The sequence below is a fragment of the Macaca thibetana genome, chromosome 5 (genome assembly GCF_024542745.1).
Source record: "Macaca thibetana thibetana isolate TM-01 chromosome 5, ASM2454274v1, whole genome shotgun sequence".
In the NCBI taxonomy this organism is placed as follows: Eukaryota; Metazoa; Chordata; class Mammalia; order Primates; family Cercopithecidae; genus Macaca; species Macaca thibetana.
The window spans coordinates 134,122,423-134,148,938 of record NC_065582.1 but is presented as its reverse complement, the minus strand read 5'-3'; the positions used below and the strand labels follow the sequence as shown (position 1 = coordinate 134,148,938).

The following is a 26,516-nucleotide window of genomic DNA, read 5'->3' as shown; positions in this document are numbered from 1 at the left end:
GTGTGCACACCCCCCCACCACCTGTACGCACTGGTCAGAATCAGCTCACTTTTGGTTCTGGTAACAATTTGATTTGATTTTTCCTTTTCACATAGGACACATATAATTCTAGGATTTTCTCTAATGCAGTGTGGTTGTAGATGTAGTGATGATATAGCAGGTGAAATTGTTGCTTAGTACGATTGTTCAACCTTGCAGTCTGTTTTGTCCTTCTGGGGTTCCATCTCATTTATATCTTTTTATTTCAGTATCCATTTTATTATTTAAATTAATCCCATTAATGTAAGGATGGATTTTATGGACTAGAGATTATTGAATTATCTAGCAACAAGAACCTGTGTTCAGGTGTCTTCAGAGGGTGGGTGCCTTTTGGAAACAGGCCCAAACAAACTTGGGTATGCTTCTGGGTAGATCTTAGTAGCCCCCCTAATAATTAGAGGGTATAATGATTAGCTACCCACTCCTCACCCCTTTGGCACCAGGTTGTAATGAAAGCAAGTCTTAGATTACATTTTTCCACTCATGCAGATGCTTATTGGCACGCACAGTTATAACACTTGTTCTGCAGGTGGATGAAGCCACAGTTCTGTCCTTTTTGGTCTCTCAAAACATCTTGCAGGTAAGGTTCACTTGAGGCAATGCAGCCCTACTTCAGTGTCAGGAATCAGCGAACTATTGGGAAACCAAAAATCTGCTGACCCACTGGCTGGGCACAGGATGTTTAGCGATTAAGCTACAACTGTAAGGCTCATTATATTTTGATACTGTTTTCATGTATTAATATATGTAGGGGAGTGTCCCAATCCACCTGTTTTGAATCCCTCTAATTTCATCTATGGTAACCCATTTCTAGCCTCTGTTATGCTAATTACGAGCCGCTAATTGCACCTGTGAAAACCCAGTTTAGCCTTTATTAAGCCACTTGTCAAAGCCTCTGGTGTTGATCAAAGATAAGGATAGCTGAAGGCTTGTAGTAGTTGCCCATGATTACATGGTGGCTGACTGTCCCTGGAGTGTAAATTTCCAGTTCTGGTAACTATAGATTGTAGTTTAGCAGTTATATAATACCATGTTGTAACAAAATAGGAGTTTAAAATGAAATATCCTTTGTCCCAAGATATTTAAGATTTTGAATGTTCTTTCTAATCACAGGACATCTTTACTCCTCCCCTCCCAAGAGTATCTCCAAGACTACAGAGACAGCATGATACTGCTCCTTTTTTGGCAGCACAAGATTACAAGCAGAAATAGACACACTGTTGGAAATGAACATGAATGAAGCCAGTCTGCTTTGATAGAAATACATCTTGGAGTCATTGTGATGGGGTACACCTTAGAACTTTCTAAAGGGATAGATACTCACTTTTCTGGCCTATAAACTTTGTTTCCCTAAAAAAATGAACTAAGAAGAATGCTAGAAAAATGTAGAAAATAAATCTCTAGAAACTTCTGTGTGGTTTCTTTGTATTTTATTTCTTTTAAATTCAGTGTGGTAAATATTGTTTATGACATGCAGACCAAATAAAATCCATAGCAATTTGAAACTCTGCCCACCATTAAGTGTTTTTTTTTTTTTTTTCCTGGTAATTTCGTATCTCAATTCAGACAAACTGATGGCTTGTTCCATTAAGGAGAAAAAGACAAATAAGGGGAGTAGGCAATTAACCTTCCTAACCAACCTGCAAAATAAAATATGCATGGAAACTATGGTTCTTAATTAGCCAAGGACAATGGGAAAACGAGTTTATGCAAGGCCACTTTAAAACTGGTTGCGAATATGTCTGCATTTTTACATTATTTAAGTTAGGTGGCAAATTTATATTTCTAATTAGAATCTCAACTCAGTGGTAAAAATCTTATATTGAGTTCCATTAGAGGAGTTAGAAATGAACTAATAATTTTGTTGATACTTGTAATTCTAGAGAATTGAGTTCAAATTTTAATGTATAATATTTTATAGGTAGATTTGAATAAATGGCTTCATGTCAGTCATGGTGGACTGCTTATACTTTTACTTTCTGGCTGCCACATCTTTGAACATAATTCCCCTTATCCTCATTGTCCTATTCTCTTATTGCTATTTTACTGACCTCTCCAATCTGAACTATATAACTTTTATTGTGCTAAGCTGCTAAGCCTGTGATTTCTTCAACGATAGGATGGTGAAGCCAGGGAGGACACCTGCATTTGGATCTGGATTCATTTGGGATTTGGTGGTAGGATCAGAAGGACATATTCAGTTGTGAGTGCTGGGAAGTCGGTAAGCGTGGCACGGCAAACATGGTACCTAGTAAGGAGGAAATTTAAAGTAGCCCATGATGTAGGGATAGAAAGGATATAGCGTTTGTGCTCACCAACCCTAGCCTTCTACAACATTGAAAGCCATCATTAATTGATCATGATATATATATTTTTAGAACCTGAACATGCCGTTGGACTTCTTTTCAACAAAGTGCTCTAGGCAGCCAGTACACTTAAATGAATTGATCCTTGTGGTCTATTTGGGCAACTTAAATAGCAGGCAGATCTAGGTGATAAGAAATTGCAGAGCAGGCAATATCTGGAAGAGCAGTCGGACAGTTCATAAGCATTGTTGGAGCGGGTTCTTAGCCACTAACTAGCCTGAAATGCTAGTCCTTTGGAGAGTGACAAGCAAAAGCAAGACATGAAGCATTCAGTTGCTAAGGTAACAGGATGTGGGAAGGTTACCAAGATGGAGAACAGGACAGAGTTCCAGAACTGGGCTATCAAGTAGGGACTGGCACTCAAGAAGAAAGAAAAGTCATCTTATCGGGCCTGGGGAGGAAAGTTGAAGCTGAATTAGCTACAGGGAGAGCTTGATGTTATTCCCTAAAGTGATTAGGGCAAAGAGGGAAGAGAGGGAGAACAGTCTTCATTCGGTACCTGCTGTGTGCCAGGGACTGTTTAGTACTTTACAGAGTTGGTCTTATTTCAGAGGCAGCTTCTTTAACCCGTTCTGCCTCATAGTACGTTTATTCCTGGCCTAGATCCAGGCCAAACTGCAGAGACCTAGCACCAGGCCAGAGCCATCACCTGCCACCTACCCTCTTATTACTTGTCTTTTAAAATCCTCAACTGTATTTTAAGCTCTCAAGGGAAGACACCAGGCCTGCTGCTTCTCTGTATTCTCCTCAGAGTCTTACGTGTCTTAGGTACTTGATAAACAATTAATTGACTGCTGCTTCCTGGTACATGTGGCATGTGCTTTAGAAGAAAAATACTTCTGAGGATTGTGTCTCAAAGCAGATCTCTGTGAGACCAAATCCTGACTGTCCTTGCACTTCAGTCTCGTATAGTCATTGTATAAGTAGATAACACCGGTAAGAAGTAAACTGCAGATCTCAATATGTCGTAAGTAATTAGAGAGAAATCACCCAGTGGGATGTGTTTCACACAAAACTCTATGTGAGGAAGAGTCTGGGCTGCCACCTATGAGGCCAAAGAAAGGAAACACAGTAGTGAATTCTCAAAACCTCTCTAGGATGAGAAACCAAGAATCCCAGATATGTTCCTGCAAACCCCCTGCTCACCTCAATGTGCCTTTTGTTTTGTCTGAAACTCCTATAGTTAGTTTTGTCTGAAACTCCTTTGAGTTAAATCCATAAGGGTATATGTTAAAATCTAGTTAGCCTCTGGAGGATTTACATTAGACCATTATCAGTCTTCTGTTTTGCAAGATCAAAATGATGATTCTTGACCAGTCATGGCGGCTCATGCCTGTAATCTCAGCACTTTGGGAGGCTGAGGTGGGTAGATTGCTTGAGCCCAGGAGTTCAAGACCAGCCTGGGCAACATGCTGAAACGCCATCTCAACAAGAAAGTACAAAAATTAGTTGGGTGTAGTGGTGCACCTATGGTCCCAGCTACTGAGGAGGCTGAAGTAGGAGGATCTCTTGAGCTCAGGAGGGTGGAGGTTGCAGTGAGCCAAGATTGCACCACTGCACTCCAGCCCAGGTAACAGAGTGAGACCCTGTCTCAAAAAAAAAAAAAAAAAAAAAAAAAAAAAAAAAAAAAAAAAAGTGATATTCTTTCTCTAAGGTCTATCCAGTTAAGCTTGGCATTGCAAAATAATTTGAGAGCAAAATTGTGTCCAAATTAAAAATATTAACCCTAAAAATACAAGTCCAATCACCATTTCTCAATAGGGGCCATCTCTCTTCAGATATTCATATTGGATGCTGAGACGTGCAAGTGAAATAGCATGGACTTTGGAGTTAAATGGTGTGTTTACTATGTCACTGACTTCTTTGGGCAAGGTAATAAACCTCTTTAATTCTCAGTTTCTTCATCTCTAAAACGAAGATAACAATGCCTGCATACATGTTTTTATAAGGATCTAAGACAATGCTCATAAACTACATAGTATGTAGTAGATGCCCAATGAAGTGTGAATGTTATTACTACATTTTTAAATTGGTTTTTGGAAAGTAGGAGATGAACTGTTTCTTGTCCATCTTTATTCTTTTCTGACTTTTTCTTTATTCAAAAAAAAAACAACAACAACAAATGAACCAACAAACAAAATATAAAATCATTGTGATGTGTTGCATTTTTAGTATTTCTATTCATTGAATATGCAGGTATTTATCATTTATTATTTTATCACTAAGGTAACATATACCATAATGTAACTGCAAGTGCACATACTGAGGCATATGCCATAGGGGTTACAGCATTTTACTCAAGCTGTCAGGGAATTTAGTTGATAGACAAGGGCAAGATGAGCCTTTGATGTACAGATACTATTCAAGGAAGCAAACCTGTGTCTTTGAAGACACAAGAAATCCAGAATGCAAATATTGAAGATGTCTCCCTACCACACCCCCATCCCTGCCGTGTTCTTCAATATGATAGTTTTAAGTGTCTGTTCTAGCTCTCAGTGACCTTTCAATCCTAACTGATATTCTTATTTGGATATTTAAATATTCTTATTTATCTCGTATCTCTTACACAACCATGACAAATCACAGTGAGATGTACAAAGACAATCCTAATCCAATAGTATCTCGGCACTATTAGCTTAAGAAAAATATGAATTCATGATAAAAGCCTGCTGTGTTGTATGTAAGTGTGTGTGGCCCTAGTCACTACGGAACTGATTAATATTCTGCAAAAATATTTTTACAAGCTCAGTTTCAGTTACTATAATCATGACAATAATTTTTCACACCATGGCACCTATTGAATTAGCAACCAAGTTCTTTTCTTGAGCCATTATTCAAATGGATTCCATCTGCATTCAAATTAATCTCAAGATCATAGAAATTAACAATGGGAAAGGTACATTAAATCACATAGTCCATTTCTTTGCTAGGGGAGAATTGATCTGTACATTATAATCTCTAGTGCTTTGTCTGGTGTGTTTGAAATGTCTCAAATAAGTGTTATTCTGATTCTGGGTGGTCATCTCATCAAATTGGAGGGGAAATTCTTTTTCACAGCCTACTGTGTATGTGTGTGTGTGATTTTCTGATGCTGTGCAATTTGCTGGTGCTCAGAGCCTCTAGGAATCAGGCAATGAATTTTCCAGAGGGGTGTGTGTAGGGGCGGTGGGGGTTGTGTGGTGGGTATATGCATGCATTGAAGGGGTTTATGTGAATCATGGTGAAAGGGAGAGAAAGACAAAAACAGGGCAACTTGAGGATGGTATATTCGATTGTATTTGAGATTGGACAGTTGTTTGCTTTCATTTAGTGATACCTCGGGTGGTTTGGGGAAGAGAAGGGGGAAGTAGGCATAGTCACTAAGCCAAGAGAGGGGCACTGAAAACTGTGGATGAGTCTGATGCCAATTTGAGTAGTAATTATGACATTTTTAATGAAGTCAAATGTCTAGAAGTCAAGTGAAAAATTCTTTAACTTAGATTATATATTATTAATCTTACATATGGATACTGTATAAGTTATGGGCTCTAAGGTAGAAAGTCAGAGTCTAGAAAGTCAGACTCTAGGCATTCTAATGTTAGCTGTTTTTCTTTGTTTTTAATTCAGTTGCAGCCTTCCCATTAAACAGATACAGAGATAGACAGAATAGTCATCTATGGTTACCATAAAGCTTGAGAAACAAAGCATTATTAGTATAGTATAAACACTGCCTTGATTGTTGTTTAACCCAAATGTTCTCAGTTTTCTCATTTATAAAATAAGATAAACAGAAGTGAATCAAACACTTCAAAAATGTTAGGGCATAGCATAAATGTTAGGTCATAAAATATGAATAACAGCAAAAATGTTAGGAGATAAAACAAATTATACGATTAATAATACATTCATTATTAAAATTAAATGAGTTTAATAGAAGATGAAGAAAGAGTTGTCTCTAGAACTGACATAAGAAGCACAAGGATTCCTTCTTTCAGAATCTCATGGACTATAAGGATCATAAAGGACCTTAAATTTATTCACCTTCTGTTGTGTTGCTTGAATTTCCACTTTAACATCCAGGACAAGTATCTGTTCAACTCCTGCTTGATCACCTTCTGTGATGAGAAAGTCATTAGCACTCAAAGCTTCAGTTAATAGTAGTTTGAAGGTTCTTATTTCCATTGAGACTCAAACTCTGCCTCCTCAACACTTTCACCCGTGGGTCCTATACTTAAGGGCCATACAAAACTAATCGAATCTCTTAGAACAGCTCTTCACACCATTGAACACGGTTGCCATTGCTCCTTGCCTCCACCCTCTGAGTGCTCCTACCTCCAGTTTCTTAAACCAATTCGCTTTTTCCCAGACACCATTGCTCTGCATGCTTGTTTTGTACATGAGTCTTAAGTGTTAGCTCCAGGCAAGCCTATTCTTCACAGTTTTTATGAAATGCATTTCTTCAGTGCCTGGAACATAGCAGGGACTTGATATATATTTGCTGCATGGAAGAGCATATTCTAGCTAACCCTGTAGAATATGCATCTAGTATTGTAAACCTCAGTTTACAAAAACAATTTCTTCAATACCTCTCGTGTCATTTTCTCCCTGAGTCTTAGCCCTCATTAGAAGAGGCAAAAACATCACTCTTGCTTCTAACTCCTTTAGTCTCTCACAAAGTGATCTACCTTTTTTGATAAGCCAAAAGCACAGCAAGAATTTCTTCAATTACTTCCTCTCCTCCTCTCTTCTGAAAAAGGAAACCAGTTTGCATTTCACACATACAGTTCTCTCTCAGTTGCTGGCTAAAATGTATTGAGGGTTTACTTTGCACCGACTACAAAGCCCTCCTGTAACCTCTGAGAAGCCATGGTGTAGGTTTTACTGCAGTGACATGATGGTATTACTCAGGCTGCAGCTCATCCATATAAAGTCCTTGTGCATGAAAAGATACCCTCTGTGGTGGGCTCCTAGAAAAGCCTTCTCTGCCCTGCAGGAAGCCCCTCCCTTCTCTATCAAACACCTTAGTGGAATCACTCTTGGACAAGCCAGCAAATCAGATCTGATAACAGAAAAGCTCTTGGAAATGTTTGTTGATTAAAGAATGATGTTATGAAAAGAAACAAACCAAATGTTAATTAGTGACTTCAAGAGGAATAAGCCAAAATAATTTGTTTAAGTTTAGCCGTGCCTGCAAAGTAAGGCCACTTTGCTCAGGCATGTAAAATTTTACATAGAAAAATATTAACAAATTCCTCAAAGGTGAGGAGGGTTAGTGATTTGAAACTGGACCTGCTGTGGTTCCTGATGCTGTTGAGTCCACTGACTACCGGATCACTAACCCTGCCTTTTCAGTTAAGTGTTGCTGTACAGACAGAAGGTGGAGAAACCACCCCAGCAGGTTGCCTGCTGCCTGATGGTCCCAGCTCTTCATCCCAGATACTTGTTTTGTGATAAAAAGCTGAGCTCATAAAGAAGTGGAAAGTGCTGGAAGAAAGAATTAACACATCCCTCCTAGGGAGACCAAATGTTAGATCAATCATGTCTTCCAGCCACTGCCATGATTGCAGGGAATGAGATGTTAATTTATGCATCAGGAACCTGGGAAGCGAATTCTATAATCTGTCTGATTCTTCAGCCAATGTAGCTGCCTCTCTGTAACCTTTGGGTTCTTGGCAGGTGCAACCCCCCTGACTGCAGAGGCCACCTATGGGATCCACAGACCAGGCTTCATCTCCTAACTTTCCTGTCCCTTTCCACACTCTCCAGTGTTTCTTCCTCCTTCCCCTTATCCAAGTCTGAGGTGCCCTGGTGGTAGGACAATAAGGAAACTTTGCCGTCACATGGAAAAATTGCTGACCAACTGAAAATACATTTCTACAACCTGCAGGGAAACAGTGATGTGTGTAAAAGTGAAATAGGTTTATTTCATGTGGTTTTGAAGAGGCCATTTGGAACTATGGAAAATAGCACCCAGTTTTGCAATACTGGGAAGTTGACCTTGCAGTTTGTATATGGTTATTTACCCACCCCCCTGCCCCACCTCCGCAAAAGCCTACATTCTGTCTTTTTCTGTGAAGGCGGTTGGGGAAGAGGTAATGGAACCATCAGCAAGCAAGTCAGAATTCACCCCCTAGCAATACGAATAATTAGACGTTCTTAAATGGAAATTGGAATGGTTACAGATGACATAACATTTGTTGATGTAAAATGGAACGTCCCCAGCAGCATAGATGGCTTTAATTGTTCCTATCCCAGAGCTTTTATAAAGCCAGTGATAAACTATATTTTGTAGTATTTTCATGGCAGATGCCCTGGATGGCAAAAAATATGTAAAGTTACCTTTCTAGACAGAGCGAGAAGGCTCAAAGAGCAGTGCTTTGTGCTGCATTGCAAGTGTAATAAGCCAAAGGTAATTTTCATTAGTTTTTTGTTTGTGTCCTGTCACAAGGTATAGGACACCTTATAGGACTGAGCCATGTAATTGATCTTGATGAAGTGCTCTGTTCATTTTATTACTCATTTCCTCTGCAGTATCTCTTATTCAGAGGGACTGGGAGGAAGGATGACATGGTAGAAGTTTGGAGAAGAGGATGAGAGAGTTTCTTGGTCTGGTGTGTGGAAAGGCCAGATTGAATGAGGGGACCTTTCTGGTAGACCTCTCATGCTGATGGCTCCGGTCTCCCTACAGGAGCCTGGAAAAGTGTCATGGCTCTGGGTCATAGAGGAGAGGTTTGTACCATTGTTTCAAAGACTGGTTCGTTCTTGATGTGCACCTGCCATCATGGTTCAGTGATTATTCACAGACTCCCAGATGGAAAAACTCTACCTCCAGGGGCCGTCTCTGCAGTGTGTCCAAATTCATGTTCTCTAATTTCTAAGCCACATCTCAGTAGAAGCCATCTTTGAGCATACCGTATCCATTTTAATGCACTACACTGACTTGTCTTCTCAGTAAGGTGTTTTACACAGTACTGTGGTACAGCAGTACAAACATCTGTGGATTGTGAGAAGTGCAACCCACTTCCATGGCTCCACCCTGGCTTCAGCGAGGACTGGTTCATCACTGAGGCCTAGACACTGTGCATTTCAGTTTTCACTCTATTTCTTTACATTGCTCTAAATCTCCTGGTATTGGCTCTCAATCTCACTGTGATGTCTGTGCTCTGGACTTTCCTCTTGGTCTTTCTGCCACTCTGGTCTCCACTGCTTGTGCATTTCATGGCTTATTCCTTCATTCAACACTGTTCTAAAAACAGGAAAAGAAATCCTTGTCCTTATGGGGCTTACATTCTAGTTGGAGACAGCAAGTTAAAAAAACAATAAGTAAAAAAATACCCCAAACACCCAACATACATATATGTAGAGGAGAGTGTTGGTGGCTGGGTTAATTTTGTGATACAGTGAGTGCTGCTTCTGTTCCTATGCTGAAGAACTCTACTACATACCTACCACCTTTTTTCTGGGTAGCCATAGAATCCACCTTCCTTATCATTTTTGGGTTTATTTATTATTTATTTTTATTTTTTAATACCTTTATTGAGCTATCACAGACACATAAAATGATATATATATCAGTTTATCATATATATCATATGTAAATGATATATATGATATATAAATGATACATAAATGATTTTTTTTACTTTTTTTTTAACTTGCTCTCTCTAACTAGAATGTAAGCTCCATAATGACAAGGATTTCTTTTTCTGTTTTTAAAACAGTGTTGAATGAAGGGATAAGCCATGAAATGCACAGTGTAGACCAGAGTGGCATATATGTATACCTATCATTTCTATATATGCTATATCATGATATATATCGTGTATCTTTTAGATATCATATATATAATTTATATATGATATACAACTTGATGTTTTGATATACATATACATTATAAAATGATCACCACACTCTAGCTAATTAACATTTATATCACATCTAGTTACCATGTAGTTACCATTTGTGTGGGTGTGTGTCAAGAAAATTTAAGATCTCTCCTTTTAGCAAATTTCAAGTACGCACTACGGTATTTTTAACTATTGTCCCTGTGTTGTATATTAGACCTCCAGAACTTATTCCTCCTGTTTGACTCAAACTTTGTACTCTTTGACCAACTTCACACTATTTCCCCTTGTCCCCTAGCCCCTCTTTCTTCTCTTCTCTTTCTGTGCCTTTTTAATTTCACTTAGCATAAATCCTCCAGCTCCATTCATGTGATCGCAAATGGCAGGATTTTCTTCTTTTTTAAGGCTGAATGATATTCCACTGTATAAATAAATAAACATACAAATGTATGTATACTACATTTTCTTTACCCATTCATCCATCAAAAGACATTGAGATTGTTTCTGTGTCTTGGCTGTTGTGAATACTGCTGCAGTGAGCATGGGAGTGCAGATATCTCTTTGACACAGCGATTTCATTTCCTTTGGATATATACCCAGAGGTGAGGTTGCTGGATCATTTGGTAGTCTATGTTTGATTTTTTTGAGGAAGCTTCATACTGTTTTTCACAATGGCTGTGCTAATTTACATTCCCACCAACAGTGCACAAAGGTTTCTTTTTCTCCACATCTTTACCAACACTTTTCTTTTGTCTTTTTGATAATAGACATCCTGATAGGTGTGAGGTGATAGCTTGTGGCTTTGATTTGCATTTCGCTGATGGTTAGAGATATTGAGCACCTTTTCTTCGTATGCCTGTGGAACATCTGAATTTTTCTTTTTTTTAGAGAAGGATCTATTTATGTCTTTTGCCCATTTTTAAATTAGGTTTTTGTATTTTTGATACTGAGTTGTATGAGTTCCTTATATGTATTGAATATTAATCTTCTATCAGATACGTGGTTTGCAAATATTTTTCCCATCCTATGGGTCACCTTTTCATTTCGTTAATTGTTTCATTTGCAGTGCTGAAGCTTTCCCCATTTGTCTATTTTTGCTTTTGTTGCCTGTGCTTTTGGTGCATATTCAAAATATTATTGCTAAGAACAACATCAAGAAGGTTTTTCTCTAAGTTTTCAGCTTATAGTTTTAAGTTTTATGGTTAAGTCTTCAATTCATTTTGAGTTGATTTTTGTGTATGGTGTGAGATGGGGTTCGATTTCTTTTCTTTCTCTTTTTTTTTTTGAAAAGACAATCATTTCCCTATTGTGTGTTCTTGGAATTCATGTTGAAGATCAGTTGACTGTAAATGCATCTGTTTATTTCTGGGTTCTCTATTCTGCTGCATTGGTCTATATGTGTGTTTTTTATGCCAGCACTGTATCATTTTGATTACTGTAGCTTTGTAAGGAATTGTCAAAAAGTGTGATGCTGGCAGCTTTGTTATTTGCTCAAAGTTGCTTTGGTTATTTTGGGTCTTTTGGAGTTCCATATCCTTCTTGAATTTCTATTGCTTACCCTATTGAAGTATGATAAAAGGGGAAATTTTGCTGAAGATGGAGAGCTGCTTCATTAACATTGCAGAAATAGACTCAGTGTAATAATCTGAAAATCTAGGGCTGTTCCTTTGTCGGAGTCTAGGTATTTGATTTGGACTGACTGAATTAATTAATTGTAGCACTGAAATGTTGTGCTCATTACCTGTCACTTCCAAATGGATATACATTTCACATTTATGGTGCTTTTCCATTTTAGTAAAATGTTTTTACAAACACAATCTCATTTTAGCTTCACAACAGTTTAGGGAGGCAAGCAGATTGGATAGCATCTTCCCCATGACAGTATCACACCCATGATTTTGGTCCTACTGTGTTTCCCTGAGCATGTTACTTAAATTCATAAAGCTTGTTTCTTTACCTCCGAAGTGAGGATATTAATACTTACCTTGCACAGTTCTGAGTGAGGGTTTAATGAAAAAATACAGGTAAAGGTACCTGTTAATAGATAGTGCCTGACACATCATAGGGTTGCTAAATGACAGCTGTTGTTATAATCATTATTATTTGTAGTTGAGAAACAGGTTCACAGAGGGAAGCAACTTGTCTGCTATGGACCAAATGTGTGAGTTCCCCCAAAATTCATATTGAAAGCCCTAATCTCTACTGTGATGATATTTGGAAATGGGCCTTTGGGAAGTAATTAGGTTTAGAGGAGATTGTGACCCAATGATGGGGATTAGCGCCCTTATGAGAACAGGAAGTGGCCAGAACAAGGGTATGGCAAGAGGCAGCTCTCTGCAAACCGGGGAGAGGACCCTCACCTGATATAGAATCTGCCATTACCTTGATCTTAGACCTCCCAGCCTCTAGAACTGTGAGAAGTAAGTGTCTGTTACTTAAACCATCCATTCCACAGTATTCTTGCTATAGCTGCTCAGCCTGAGGTTGTTAATGATGCACTAAAACCCATCATTAGAGTTTGTTGTTTTTTCCATGGCAATACCAATTTTATGTGACACTGTTGTGTAGTTGTTAGGAAACTCTGTGAGACATCCATATTACATTTTAGACCCATAGCCTTTTAATACTATAATAGTATTTTAATACTATAATAGTAATTAGTGTGACTGATCTTGTGACATGGTGCTCATTTCAGGGAGAAATGGAATCTATAATCAGAGACAAAATGATTTTTTTAGTATTTGGATGGTCTCTTCAGGTCCCAAAATGTTATCCATGAACTTGAGAGAAGAAAACACTAGGATAAAGTCAAACAAAGAGTGAGAAAGCTTCTGGTGAACCTGGGGGTGAGTAAAGAGGTCTCAATGCCTTTGCAATTCATTGGGGAGCTTTACTTACCTGCTCTCAGAGGATATTTCTCTAAGCGATAGATGGGATTTTCCTACTCTGAGGCATCTAGATGAATTAATTCCCTAATTGTGAATGATTAAGACATGTTCCCTGGGCTCCTCCCTGAAAGGTTTATTGGGATGGATATATTGCTTGAACAAAATTGGCACTAAGAACTGTTTAAAAACAACTGCAGCACCCACCAGCTTTCATGTACCTTCAAGACTATTTTCTGCAATATACAAATGTAAGGCTTAAAATGTCCTGCATTTTAAATAAGCAGCCCCATTTGTTTTAGTGCTTTATGATGATGAAGTACTTTTACATACATAATCTCATTTTAGCCAAATGACAATTTTGCTAAGTGGAAGAGCAGGTGTTCTTCCTGTTTTCATGGTCGGAGGTGAAACCCATGGAGGGTGATCAGTGTTGCAAACTCAAACCCTATCATCAGTTATGAGACAATAGGGAGTGGGAGATAATCAGAAAGAAACTGCCTGGTCTGAAAGTGCTTAGATCTGAAAATGTGAAAAACCCTGAGCTGGCCCATTAAAACATGTCTGTGGGTCAGCATGGCCTCTTATTTATAATGTTTCTAAAGTCATAAATCTTGTAAGTGGCAGAGTTAGGCCTAGGTCCCAGGTCTCTGTCTCTACATTCAGTACCCTTTCTCCGGCACCTTTATATTAAGTCCCTTGGGTTTCTATGAATAATAACAGTAGCTGATATTTATTGATTGGTTTACCATGGTCACTCTGTTCTTCTACTATTTATTTATTTATTTATGTCTTGCAACAACCTAATGAGGTGGGTATTGTATTGCACCCATAATGCAGATGAGGACAGTGAAGCCTTAAGAGAGGAAGTGGCCTGCCCACCAACGTGTCACATAGCTCAGAAGCAGAGGAACCAGCACTGGGAGGCATGCAGGTTAGTTGTAGAATGTATGACATGTGCATAGTATCAGAGCACTCATTCATTTTCTGAAAATGAAAAAATAAAAAATCTGTCAGCCAGAATCACAGGTGTATTGTCTTCTTGATAAAAATATGTTTTTAGAGTATGGAGATTTCTCAAAAAGCTAAAAATAGGATCACCATATGATCCAGCAATCCCACTACTGGGTATTTATCCAAAGGAAAGGAAATCAGCATATTAAAGGGATACCTGTAGCCCCATGTTTATTGCAGCACTATTCTCAAAGATGGGGAATCAACCTAAGTGTCCATGGACAGATGAATGGATAAAGAAAATGTGGTACTTATACACAATTCATTCATAGAAAAGAATGAAACCCTGTCATTTGCAGCAACATGGGTATAACTAGAGGTCATTATATTAAGTGAAATAAGTCAGGCACAGAAAGACAAATATCACATGTTTTCCTATGGGGGAGCTAAAAACATTGATCTCATGGAGGTAGAGAATAAAGTGATAGTTACCAGAGGCTGGGAAGGGCATTTATATGTGTGGAGGTGGTGAAGTGAGGTTGGTTAATGAGTATAAACATACAGTCAGATAGAAGGAATAAGTTCTAGTGTTCAATAGCATAGTAGTTAACATATTGTATATATTGTATATTTCAAAGTAGCTGGAAGATTTAAAATGATCCCAACACAAAGAAATGATAAATGTTCAAGGTGATGGATATCCTAAATACCCCAGCTTGATCATTACACATTCTATGCATGTATCAAAATATCATATGTACCCCATAAATATGTATACATATTATCTATCAATAAAGTATTTTTTGAGAAATCTCTTTAAGATCTAAAAAGCATATACTGAACTGAGCACCTTTTTCAGGGCACCGACTGACTCTGCAAGCACTGTCAAGGCTGGTGCCTGGAATTCAGGGCCCTGCAACAGTGGGAGAAGCCTTAAAGTAGCAGGGATGGAAGGAAAATAACAGCCCTGGGAGGGGCATGCTCCTCTCTTTGGTAGGAGATGTGATGAGAGGAGAAAGGATATATGTCCTCAAATTAATTTGAATATTTTTCATATCTTTCCCCTCCTGATCAAATTTTCCACTTTGCTTTTTAAATAATAAGAAATGTTTCCATTGCTTGTTAGCTATAAGACTTTGGGAATGTGGCCGAACTCCCCTACACTCTCATTTCCTCATCTATAATAATAGACCTACCTCAGGAAAAATGTGAGGAATACATGCATCTGTAAAGCACTTAGTATAGTTCCTGGGATCTCCTTTATAAATGCTCAGTAAGTGTTAGCTGCCATCATTGTTATTGATTTAAAACATGATGGTAAAATCTTAGAACTGGTATATTTCATCATAGTCCAAATTAGAAACACACAAGCTGATCACTTGGGTCAGTGATTTATTTTGTTCTAATTTAAAAATATACCCAAAACATTTTATTGAGTTTCACTGTATATCAGGCTCTCTGCTGAGAGTTTATATACCCCGTGACTGATTTGATCCTAGTGTCAAATTTAAGAGATAGCTTGGGCAGAAACTAATATTATTTCCATTTGATACATATGGAAACTGAGGCTGGAGAGGATAAATTATTCTCAAAATCACTTAGCTAATAGAAGGAAAATCAAGACTGTTAATGAAATCCAGGCTTTCTGACTTAAAACCCAATGCTTTTTCCCAATTCCCACCCTGTTGCTCTCCCCTGACCTGCTTTTGTTTATCTCTGCTGATTACCCTGCTGTCCCTGAATTCTGGCTGAACACAATGGCAAGCCAAATGCCTTTGCCTGAGGCCTTCAGGCTCTGCTTTCAGCTTCCTTGCTTTACAAAGATTTTTAATGCTTAAAAAATAGTTTTTCTTTCACATTTAAAATTTTCTGTCTTGCAATTTTCCAAATCTGTGAATTCAATGTCCTATGTTCTATATCTCATTAAGGAACTGAATGATGGCTATATTGAATATTCTTTAAGGCTTATGCTGAGTCACTTGAAAAATGATCATATTCAAAGGAAGATAAATTGAGAACTGGTGGCTATACAATCTATGAGAAAGACCTAGAGCACCATGGTGTCTATGTGTGTGTCTCAATTAGTGAATGAAAATTTGCCAAATTATGCAGTTGATTGGAGCAAAAGAGTCAATGGGGTAATTTTTCTTTATGAAATGAAAAATATACTTTATTTTTAAAACTAACTTTTGCTTGATCTTTGGCTGCAGAGTAAGTGCCGCAGTTCAGAAGGAACTCCATGTCAATTGGGTCCAGAGTGGGACGGGGGTAACCCCCGCACATCCTCTTGCTGTAGGCTAAAGTCAGAATTCTTTAGTAATATGCACAGTTTCTTATCTGTTCCAGTGGGGAGGAAATGCTAAGGATCAGATATCTGGGTGAGTCATTCATATACATCCATTCATCAAAAAGTTATCAAGGCCTCCTATGTGTTTCTCTCTAGAATATAAGCTCTCAAAACCTAGCACAGTGCCTTCTACGATTTTCTGTTGAATGGACGAATTAATGAACGAGGGGAGGAAAAACACTGTGCTGTGGGAGCATGTAAGAGGGAGACTTGATTGCTCAAAGACTCCAGGAGGAAGAGACATGTAAGAGGGGACTCGATGGATGAGTATGCATTAGTTATGAAGTAAAGAGATGTGTGAGGATCTGAATCTAACAGTACAGTATTCTCTAGAATCCTCATCACAAAGGAGTACAGAAGGTGGCCAGGATGGGCACAGCCAAGCACAGGGAGACACTCCAGAATAAGAGCTACTGGCGACATGAGAATAGAGCTGGACGTGGGTGAGAGGTGGCTTGACCTGTTTGTTATGTTTGTTTATTTAAAAAATACTAACACTTACTATGTAGAGGGCACTATTCCATGTGCTTTATACATTCATTCTTATAACAAAACTGTTATTTCCGTTTCACAGATGGGAAACTGAGGCACAAAGAAATTAAATAACTTACCCAAGGTCCCATGGTCAGTTGTAGATAGGGCCAGGTTGGAAACTCAGACAGACCAGTTGCATTTTCTTAATCCCTTCACCATGCTAACTCTTACTGATGTGCAAAAGAGAGGTTGAGGGACTTGGGCTTTCAAGATAGGAAAGGCACAGCTCCATTTGGACTCCCAGGGACTATCTTTATACAAAGGCAAGGAAGCTTCTACCAAAAGCAGATAGATATCTTGCTTTGTGATAATGCAGTAACTTAAGTTCCTGTTGCATTTAAATAAAGAGAAAAAGATTCTTAACTTTTTCTGACCTTTACTGTTGTGTGTGAAAAGGAAAAATAAGTACAGAGAGAGAGAGAGAGGGAGGGAGGGAGGGAGAGAGGGAAAATGGGCATATAAACAGGGTAAATTTTGCTTAGTGTTATAGGAATTCAGCCAGCTTTTTGTTCATTCCTGGAGGGTGATCAGTGCTAAAGCCTGGTCCTGTGTTCCTGAAGCTGCCCATTATGAAGTCTGGAGTGTTACTTTTGCTTTCTGTTGCTTCAGACACGATGAGAAACCCCAAGTAAACCTTGAAATGGTGGTATACAAGAGAGAGTCTGGTGCAGAGATAATTTGAGACTCCCTTCTCCAAATTACCTAGATGAAATCTTGATGGACATACCTGGAAAGTTTTAACAAATGTAGTTGTAATTATTACCCCCAATGAAGAGTTTGTCTAATTTCTGAAATTTCTGGAAATATTTTAAAACAATTTATGTTTAGATTTAAAAACTGACCACTTATTTTTCTTGTAATCTTTTCTACGTGGAGCTCTTCCGTTGTCAGTGAATATGATCCCTATGGTGGAGTCAGGAGGAATTCCATGAAAGGCCAATGTGGGTAAGATTCATGGTATGAGCCAGTTGATGGAACATCAGTAATTCAGATTTGCTAGGCTGGATTGATAGAATGACCTTTGGTGAAAACAGCTTGTAGCTATTGTTTACAATAGATTTTGCTTCTAACCTGTATTTAGTGAGTAGTCCCCACAGCCAATTGTATATTGGCTACTGGACCCAGGAGCTCAAGCTCATTTTTCTCTCCCTAAAAGCACTATCATTTCCAGAGGCCAATGCATATTAGAAACCTATTCCTGGGGTTGCTTTGTCAGGAGAGGGAGATATAGTAAGAGGTTGTCGGGAACAAACAAAGACATCCTTGACAATAGCGATTTATCTTGCTACCTGCAACATGCCCTTTGGTTTGATAGCTGCATGGGCTGGCTGGGATTATTTATCTTGAGCTCACACTGATATATGGAAGTGTGCTCCTGGCAGGCTTCCTTTCTTTCTTCCTTCCCTGCCTGCCCAGTTTCCTCCGCTCATTCTTCCATATCAGAGGGCTGTCAGCCAGTGTTGTCCTGGGGAATTAGAGGGGAGGACAAATGCCTAGAAATATCTTAGGAGAAATGATCTTTGTAAGCAGGACTTTATCTAGTTTCTTTTTTCCTGTCAGTTAAGCCTTAGGAAATCAGAGATACCTAGGAGCGTATCTGGCATGTGCAAGGAATGTTGGACTGTGCTTCTCTCCAGCGGTGGTTCTCCTTCAAGCAGACCATCTCTCATCTTTTACATTCTCAAAGAACAGCTTCCTTTATGCTTCCTTCTGCTGCCTGGGTTTGTTCCAGGTGATGTTAACACGTGACAGGTGCAGGAAGACCTTGGACAGCAGCTCCCCTGTGTTTGAGCCTGGGAAAATGCTGCTCCCTCTCTTAAGAATCTTGTCTCCTGCTTACTCCAGACTTCCCCTAGCTCCTTCCTGTGGCTGTTTACACATGCAGGTCAGGGATGACCTTTTCTCAACAGCTCGGCTTCCCTTCTTAGGCTGTGAGTTGAAAATCTTAGAGTTTTTCAAGATAGTATTGTTCACGGGGCCCTGGGCACTGACTCTGATATCTTCCACCCAATCCCAGCACAAATACATGTGAGTGTACACACACGCACACACACACACATTCTACTCTGCCCCAGAAGAGAATGTGACCATATCCTTGCTGGTTTAGTTCACAAATCAGGTGATCCCGGTGTAAATGGAATCAGATTGTCCAGACCAGATGTTGTTTTTCGAAGATTTAACTGGGAAGAGTTTAATGAAGGGACAATTTCCAGCAGTGTGGGTGAATTTAAGAACCAACAGGAAGTAAAATACCTAGGCACTGGTGACAGCAAGAATGGCAAGGCACAGGAACAGAGCTGTTGATGCCTCGAGAGAGACGTCACTGAGAAAGAGAGCTGTAGAAACGTAGCTTTCTACTGGAAGTCCAGTGAGGTAGGGATAAGAGGGGAAATCCGTCCAACTGCCATTCTCCCCAGGGCCACTCCTAACCAGAAGCTGGAGCCAAGGGGCAAGGAAGCTCAGGTGATGATTCCATCAGGGTCACACTCCTGGGGCACAGAGCAAGGCAGGGAAGCATAGTGTGTGCATGGCCTGAGGGGCAGGGATGCAGGGTCAGCCGTGGTGAGGGCACATAGAAAATAGCCAGCATATAAACATCTATTTTGTTTTTCCATGAACCCCCTCGAGCCCGCTTTGGGCAGTCTGGAAAACTGTCAGGTCAATTTTCAAAATAATATTAATAAATATAAAAATAGAACACAGAATTACAAAGGAAACTGATTATATTGAAATATGGTTATGAAAATACTAAAAATATGAAACTGGGATTAAGTAATATAGATGTTTGTTTATTAACACATGAAACTACAAAATCTAACAATGACCAAATGTTCTAAATAAGTGTAAGTGATATTTCAAGATATCTTCAACAGCAGAAATGTCTATGAATATATCTACAGTGTTTCTATTGGGGATAAAGTTTTAGGTACTTCTAGTACTATTACGTTTTGTTGCCAACATTCATAGTTGAAGAAAATTCTAAATTGCAGTTAGAGCTTGTGATGTGGATAAAGACATAAGTTTCCCCCATCTAGGTTCATGGAGCACTGAATTCTATCCAGGAGCTCCTTAGGGGTCTGAGAACCTCAGATTAAGAATGCTTACTTTATATATAAGTGGAGGGATTGTTAAATTGTAGGGCAGTGGTAATGTAAGCCTGAGTATGAAAGGACAGCAGTGTAGCCAGAATACAGTTTAACAGTGGTAGAATGCTTACTGTGTGTGTCCCAGGGACCTGGAAAATTCATACTAAGAAATGATGCATTTGCCCAATTCAGTGGTAGCCCTCTGCTTCCATTAAGTACAATATCATTGGCTGTGCTGGAATGTAAACTTCATGAGAACGTGATTTAAAAAAAAAACTTGTTATTGAAGTATTTTATATAAATATGTACATACATATTTATATTTATACATATTTATACATATATACACACATATATACATATATATGCATATGTATGTGTATATATATACACACACACATATATACATATATATATATATGCATGCATATATCCTAAGTTTATGGCTTGATGAATTTTCATGAACTGAACTCACTGGTGGAAGCAGAACACAGATCATTACCAGCATCCCTGGAGCCTCCCTCAGGTCTGCTTCCTGCAAGGGTAGGTACCCCATCTCCCCCAAGGGTAGCTGGTATCCTGATTTCTAACAACATAATGAAGTTTTGCCTGTTTTTGTTTTTATAGAAATAGAGTAATGCAATGTGTATTCTGTTGTGTCTGGTTTCTTTCTCTCAAATTATGTTCATGAGATTTGCCCACATTGTTCCATGTAGTTGTGAGTTAATCGTTCTCATTGCTGTATAACATCTCATTGTATGAATATACCATAATTTATCTGTTCTGGTATTAATGGGAATTTGGGTTGTTTTGAGTTTTGGGCTATTACAGGTAATAATTGTTATAAATATTCTAGCATATGATTTTATATTGAAATACTTCTGTTGAGTATATACTTGGGAGTAGAATTGCAAGGTCATAGGGTCTGAGTATATTCAACCATAGAAGATACTGCCAGTTTTCCAAAGAGATTGTATTGATTTATACTTTCACCAGTTGCAGTTGCTCCAAATCTTCACCAACACATAGCATTTTCTATCTTCTAAATTTTAGTCATTCTGGTAGTAGTAGCCCCTTGTGGCTTTCTTTTAAAAATGTATTAATATTATTTTTGATTGATAAATCATAATTGTATACATTTATGGGGTACATTGCAAAGTTTTGATGTATGCATACAATGTGGCATGATTATTAGATCAAGTTAATTAATATCCATTGCCTCACTTACCTATCTTTTTTATGGTGTGACATTTGAAATTTACTTAGTTATTTTGAAATACATAATACATTACTGTTGGCTATAGTTACCCTGCTATACAATAGATCTCAAAACCTGTTCTTCTTGTCAGTCTGAAACTCTGTACCTTTGATCAACAACTCCTCCATTCCCTCCCTCTCTACCCTCCCAGCCCCCTGTAACTATCCTTCTACTCTCTACTTTCATGAGTTTAATTTTATTAGGTTCCACATGTGAGTGAGATCATGTGATATTTGTCTTTCTGTGCCTGGCACATTTTACTTAGTATAATATCCTCCAGATTCATCCATGTCGTTGTAAATGCAGGATTTCCCACTTTTTAAGACCGAATAACTTTGGGAGGCCGAGGTGGGTAGATCCCCTGAGGTCAGGAGTTCCAGACCAGCTTGGCCAACATGGCGAACCCCCCTCTCTACTAAAAGTACAAAAATTAGGCCAGGCGCAGTGGCCCACACATGTAATCCTAGCACTTTGGGAGGCCAAGGCGGGCGGATTGCCTGAGCTCAGGAGTTCGAGACCAGCCTGGGCAACATGGTGAAACCCCCTCTCTACTAAAATACAAAAAAAAAAAATTAGCTGGGCGTGGCGGCGTGCGCCTGTGGTCCTAGCTGCTCAGGAGGCTGAAGCAGGAGAATTGCTTGAGCTCGGGAGGCAGACGTTGCAGTGAGCCGAGATTGTGCCATTGCACTGCAGCCTGGCGACAGAAGGAGACTCTGTCTAAACAAAAACAAAAACAAAAATTAGCCCGGTGTGATGGTGCGTGCCTGTAATTCCAGCTACTCGGGAGGCTGAGGCAGGAGAATCGCTTGAACGGAGGCGGGTGTGTTGGGTGGGGGGAGGTTGCAGTGAGCCGAGATCGTACCACTTCACTCCAGCGTAGGAGCAAAACTCCATCATCTCGGGGGTGAAAAAAAAAGACCAAATGATATTCCATTTTGTACACCACACTTTCTTATCCATCTTTTGAAGAGCACTTAAGTTGTTTCCATATTTTGGCTTTTGTGAATAATGCTGCAATGAACATGGAAGTACAGATATCTCTTCAACATGCAGATTTCAGTTCCTATGGGTATCTACCCAGAAGCGGAATTATGGATCATATGGTAGTTCTATTTTTAGTTTTTTAAAGAACCTCTATACCATTTTCAATAAAGACTTACTAATTTATAATCTCGCCAACAATGTACAAGATTTCCTTTTCTCCATATCCTAACACTTGTTATCTGTCATCTTTTTTGATAAAAGCCGTTTTGACAAGTGTGAGGCAATATCTTGTAGTGGAAAATTTTAATTTGTATTTACGTAATGATTAGTGATGCTGAGCATTTTTTCATGTACCCATTGGCCATTTGTATGTCTTCTTTCGAGGAATGTCTGTTCAGGTCCTTTGCCCATTTTTTAATTGAGTTGTTTGAGTTCCTTATATATTTTGGACATGTAACTACTTATCAGATGTATAGTTTTAACATATTTTCTCTCATTCTTTGAGTTGCATTTTTACTTTGTTTTCTTTGCTGTGCAGTTTTTTAGTTTGATGCTATCTCATTTGTTCATTTTCAGTGTTGTTGCCTGTGTCCTTGTGGTTTTAATTGGAATTTTTCTGATATCCAGGGAAGTTGAGCACCTCTGAGTTCATCCACGTATTGGATATTTGGATATCCTCTTTTATGAAGTGCTTATGTAACTCTGTTGCCTATTTTTCTAATAAATTCTTGGTGAATTTATGTTGTATTTATCCAAGGTAAGCCACCTTTGAGTAATCCAGAAGGAGAAAAATTATTATGTTATTATTGATAACAGTACTGGTCATGTCTTAAATTATATACTGTTTTATGAAGCTTACCAAGTACTATTCAATGCATGCTCTGATTTGTCTTTCACACTACCTCTTGAGAAGAATAGATATTGCCATCTACATATTACAGGTGCAAGACCTGAGGCTTAGAGGGGCTAAGGTAAACAAGGAAGCCAGGACTAGACACCAGTTTAGTATTGGAAAAAATTCAAAGCATAGTCTATATGGTGACTATTACATCAGTGCTACTTACAAGGTGGAGATATGAAGGAGTGTTGATGAGATGTTTCAGTGGAAAATAATGAATGGAGATGTTTGAAATGGAGAGTCCAATCATGGCCACCTCCCTCTGGCTGGCATACCATGACAGACAGTCTTATGGTGTGCCTCCAGGTTGTGTCAATGTTGAACTTTGATGAAGTCCTAAGACACCTAAGACAGGGACTTGGTATCAGTATTCAATGTAATGACTTTTAAAATGATTTTACATGCTGTATAGATAGTATTTTTGAGGGTGTTATTATTGTTTAAGTCCACCATTTTAATCACTACACTTCCTGGGATCTTCTTTTCCCTTTGGATTCCTTCAATTACAACTTCTCCCACTGAAAGGGTATCACATTTCATACCACTTGATTCCCCAGGCCATTTACTTAGATTCATTGAATGGGAGACTTGGGAAACAGTTTCAAGGTCACCAAAACAACCCTCTCAGAATTTTGCAAATGAGGGCATTAAGACCCAGAGAGGTAAAGTGATGCGTTCGACATCACAGAGCCGGTTAATGTGGAGGATGATGTAAAATAAGCTGGGACAGTGGAGCTGACTTTAAATAGGAATGATTTTCAACAGGAATTGATTTTTTAAAACAGTTTTATTGAGGTATAATTGATATACAAAAAACTGCATATGTTTAACATACACAATTTGATGAGTTTGGACACATGCATACACCTGTGATAACGTTGATTAAGCTGAGTTTTAAGGGAGGTGAAAAATTCCGGTAGTTCTATGGACAGAGGATTGTTTTCAGGACCAACAAGAATTTTGAGTATCTGGATACCACTTTCCTGGAGTGTCCCCAAGTTCAGGAGCATAAATTTAGGCAAGAATAAGCCCTTTGAGGATGCCTAGTTTTCTCTTGGGGTTCCTGGCTGATGTGTTTCTTCATAGTCTAACCAATGAATTATGCAGGCGGCAAGCAGCAGCATTTTCAGAGAACTGGCTTACAATCTATGTGAATTATTTTGCAGAGAATTAATTTTCCAGGGAGTCAAATCAAGCTTTATTAGAAGCTTCACTTTAGGGAAGATAATATTCTTGGAAACCTCTCAGAAATTCAAGGTAGATCTTCCCGTACTGGATAGAGTACTTCTTATTTTAAGAAAAGTCTTCGCTTGCTTGAAGAAAAAATAAGCCTTTTGATATATAAGGGAGCACACTTGTGTTTTTCTGCTTTGTTACAATGTTTTTGGGGCTACCTCTTAATTCTTGATCAGGTATACTGATAAAACAGCATTCCTTTCTATTTGGAGAGGAGGACTTAGACCTTTGAAAGGGGCCAGTCTTTTCCTTCTCTAGTGACAATGTCCCTTTGTGGAGTGGCACTCTCTTAACTGCATTTCTGATGGCTCCCCTGCTGCAAGCCTCTGCTCTGTAGTGCTGAGCTCTCTCGTTGTGTGTGTGTTGAGGGGGAGGGTGCGGGGGGTGCTGGGTGGGGGGTAAGTGGGGTTGGCAAAGTTCTAGCTCAGGAAAACCACTGGTGGCTTTTATTTGTGACATTTCTGGTACACAAATTCAGAAATGTAATTCTTTATTTCAACCCTCAGTCATGGAGGAACACTTGTAAAGAAACAGTTGTTCTAATAATCTTCAGCTGTATCCTCCTGATTAATCTAGATTTTGTATATATTCAGCCCAAAACAAAATGATTGACAAACCTCTGACTTTGTGGGTGGCATGGAATGGTGCTTTCAGAGCTCATGTCTAATCAAGGGAGCCCTAAGGGGTGGAGGCACAGTAGGTTTCCACGGTGTGGCATCCAGGTTCACCTGCTGGCTGCAAGCCAGGAGGGGGAAAGGAATGAAGTGAGAATGGTGCCTCCAGGGAAACATCCCAGATCAGGGCCAGTACTTTCAAATTTAGAAAGAAATCTGTAACTGAGATTTCCTACAAGTGACTCCACTCAGAAAAGCAGAAATAACATTGGATAGAACTCTATTATTTACTACCAACCAACCAATTGTGTAACCTTTGCCAATTCATAGAACTGTTTTGAGCCTCAGTGTTCTCAGGTGAAAAAGCAGGTATTTCTGTTAGAGTTCATCTCTAAGCAGCAGAAACTAGCTCTCACCACCTTAAATAGAAGAGCATGTTTTGGAAAGTGCTGCGCTGCCCATAGAATCTGCAGGAGGCTTAAGACTCAGGCTTGAGAAAGCGCTAGAAGCAGAGCAGATCCAGGAGCTGGAAGCAGGAACACTTGCCTCGCTAATGATGGGCTCACCATCTTAGGCTCTTAGAGTTGTACTTCTGTTCTATGTAAATATAGACAAACCAAGGCTGGTGCGGAGTCTTCACAATCATTTGGGATCCTGCTTGCTGAGCCCCTGGTGTTTGGTTTCTTAGTTCACAGCTGTAGATTTGTAATACCAATACTTAGTTTACAGGAAAAAAAGTGATGGACATTTCCAGTCTTTTCACTTCTGATACAGTTTCTCTTCTGGAATATATATTCAGCACAATTTTGATTTCCTTGAAGATAGATAGTACACTTACTGCCAACCTGAAACTTGAAACATTTGATACAGTTTTAATTTTATTATATAATTATATAAATAAGGTGGAGAAGGTTCTGGAGCTTGACATACTTGACATTTAAATCTAACTTCGCAAAACTGGACTAGAAAAGAATTTGCTGTGCTTTCTCAAGTATACCTGGGGATGTTGTCATAGGAGAATAAGGAGCATCCCTAGGAGGGGCAAAAGGTATGTTTGAAGTTGATTTTTATTTTCTATTCATTGAAATAGATGATCTTGGTTAGGCCTTTCTTTGTGCCAGCCATACATTTAGCAATAGTTACTGTAAACATTACATCCTTGGGAAATATTTTTATGGAAATACACTGTCAATGAATACGTCAGAGCCCTTTTTTACTGCTATTCTAAAAGTCATTTGGAGCTCCATTTAGAGAATTGCTGGTTTTAAGGAGCTGAAATTCATGCTATTCATTTAGTTTAGTGCATTTTAATCACTTACTTGTTTAACCATTTCAGGTCTTTTTCTTCATCTAAAAATTACTCAGGATATTTGCGTGTTGCTGCCAGATATTTTCAATCAGCAAGAGTTAAGTAAACACAAGGTATTGACTTCACATGGGTTTTTGTTTTCATACTAGGAGATGGGTGGGGATTGCAAAAAAGAGCCTCAAT

The 26,516-nt window shown here is 38.9% G+C and overlaps 1 protein-coding gene and 1 long non-coding RNA gene across 4 annotated transcripts in view; both read left to right on the top strand.

Annotated features, from left to right (window-relative positions):
* Positions 1–26,516, top strand: part of RASGEF1B (RasGEF domain family member 1B) — a 615,892-nt gene that overhangs the window by 56,642 nt on the left and 532,734 nt on the right. The window lies entirely within an intron of this gene.
* On the top strand, positions 24–1,543 carry LOC126954584 (uncharacterized). Its single transcript, XR_007725642.1, has 3 exons — positions 24–33; positions 569–619; positions 1,153–1,543. It is a non-coding gene; the product is annotated as an uncharacterized LOC126954584 (long non-coding RNA).